Here is a 2,884-nt window from a genome sequence, read left to right on the forward strand (position 1 = left end):
TTTGGCTCTAAATGCAGGGATAATCATTAAAAACATATTGACTTTTCGAAATTGTGTATTTTTAACGAATTTTATAATATGGAGGGGTTGATTTGGGGTGTGCTCCACATGCACTAGAGGAATCAAACTTTTTTGTGGTACTTTTGGCTCTAAATGTAGCGATAATCATTAAAAACATTTTGACTTTTCGTAATTGTGCATTTTTAACGAATTTTATAGTGTGCAGGGGTTGATTTGGGGTATTTTCCACATGCACTAGAGGGATGAAACTTTTTGGTGGCACTTTCGGCACTAAATGCAGCAATAATCATTAAAAACATTTTGACTTTTCGTGATTGTGTATTTTTAACGAATTTTATAGTGTGCAGGGGTTGATTTGGGGTGTGTTCCACATGCACTAGAGGGATGAAACTTTTTAGTTGCACTTTAGGTACTAAATTCAGCGTTAATCATTTAAAACATTTTCACTTTTCGAAATTGTGTATTTTTAACGAATTTTATAGTGTGCAGGGGTTGATTTGGGGTATTTTCCACATGCACTAGAGGGATGAAACTTTTTGGTGGCACTTTCGGCACTAAATGCAGCAATAATCATTAAAAACATTTTGACTTTTCGAAATTGTGTATTTTTAACGAATTTTATTATATCTAGGGGTTGATTTGGGGTGGGTTCCACATACGCTAGAGGGTTGAAACTTTAAGATGGGACTTTTGGCACATAATGCTGTCATAAACAATGAAAAAATTTTGACTTTTCAAATATTTTATTTTTCGTTTTTTTCGTTTTTTGTAAACGTTGGGAACTGACTCGTAGTATTGCTGACTACATGCCCATACTATCACTGAATGACGTACGGTCGCGCAGTGGAACGAACGGCTAGCATCAGACGTGACGACAACAGCCATGATAGCCGACTACAATCAAGTGAAACACTATCATACATTACAGGCTCATAAAATGTGAAATCTACCACACGTAAGCAAAAAAAAATATAGTAATAAAATTAATATCTCCTTGAATAACAGTAGTGGGTAAAGTATGATCAAGTATTATAAAACAAAAAACGTATACCATGTTAACACTTGTTCATGCTTTATTTTACCCAGTGTAGGTAAAATAGGTTAAAATGAATATTCTGAATCGTCACTTCAAAAGTAAAATATTAGCAGTAAGATAATTCTGAGTATACATATATATAAAATTTAAAACAAATATACAACTGCGAAAAGTCCTACTTATCTACAAGCAATATAACAGTAGTACAGAGGTCGATAAGAAAGAAATTGCGAAGTGCTCGTAAGGCTAACATTTGTGAACCTAACGCTTGTGAATTTCCAATTCAAACATAAAATAAAAAATTAATAAATAATATAAAAGGAAGATAAAAATCAATTCGAAATGCCTTGTGAACATCATGAAAAGATACTTTGATTGAAAAAATTACATAAAAACACAATACGTGACATTTAAAAATTCATCGGGGACGATGAGATTCTAAGGAGGGAGGACTGTTACATCCTCAAAATTTAAAATCAAATTTAAACCGCAATCATAAAACTAAAATGATAAAAACATCAAATGAAAAGCAGTAGGTAATCATTTGTATGGTAATCCATGAGTAGTAAACTACGACCGATGATAAATATGCAGCAATCGATAAAGTAGTAACCGCGAGCTAATTACCCGTGCATTACCATAAGTATACCGACTAACTTAAAGCATTGGTAATTTAGAAATATGTCATTTATCTTATTAGAAAAGTTATATATTACACCCACATAATGAAGGATAATCAAATTGTATACCATATAAGACTACAAAATGGTCATAATTAAAACTAAAAATTAGTAATAGTGGAGAGTACCCAAATATGAGATACAAACTTTGTTTGGCGTGATTGTCGGAATTCTATGTACTGAATTTAAAAGTAATGTAGGTCATTTTAAAGGAAATTTAGTTTGTCATAAGACGCTCAAATAAAAAATTTTTTATGCTGAAAATACAAAAAATGTAAAAAAGTGCTTCTTCCAAACTCGTCAAACTATTCTCATAATATGAAATACCCCAGGAAATAGCTAATAAAATGGAAAATAAAGTATTATTTTTAATGAAAAACTTCATTCTATTTTTCCGAAGTATACATTTACTGCTATTTAGATATATTTAGTTTTTGCAGCAGTCACAAACACTTTTGTAACCACCCAAGTGCGAAGTCACATACGGCCCAACATTGGCCCATAGTCGGCAAAAATATTACCGAAGCTCGGCTGCCATTAACGCGCCAATGACGGAATGATAACTATGGCCTGCACTTGGCAGCCAAGGTTTCGCTGCCATTGACGGCCCAACACTGGGTACCAGTATTGGACCAAACCTGGTTGCCATCGTCGCCCCATTGCCGGATTGATAACTATAGCCTTGACTTGGCAGCCAGGGCTTGGCTGACATTGTCGGCCCAACACTGGCTACGGTCTAAGGATATAACAAAAAAGATATTTAAAAAATAAATATTAATTGATTGCGAGTACTTTGAATATAAATATTAATGGGCCCTGTTTAGATTGAATACATATATTTCATTTTGAACATTATATAACTTGAAAAATTTCATCGTGAACTTTGACAATTTTTCAATCATTTTTTTTATATCCTTCATGTAAGATTTATTTATTAGGTGCTAAAACTGAGACTTGGCGAAACAAAGTGCCGATTCTGAGACAAGCATGGGTGGAGAATCGGCAAATATAAATAGCCAATATAGGATGCCAGCACTGGCTTAACATTGGGCCGATTTAAATAAAACATGGTTTGCCGTGATACAAGTGACACTTGGCCCAGTAATGTACCGTCACTGGGCCAGACTTTGGCTGATCCTCGTCAAAC

This window comes from Belonocnema kinseyi, chromosome 6, assembly GCF_010883055.1.
Source record: "Belonocnema kinseyi isolate 2016_QV_RU_SX_M_011 chromosome 6, B_treatae_v1, whole genome shotgun sequence".
Taxonomy (NCBI): domain Eukaryota; kingdom Metazoa; phylum Arthropoda; class Insecta; order Hymenoptera; family Cynipidae; genus Belonocnema; species Belonocnema kinseyi.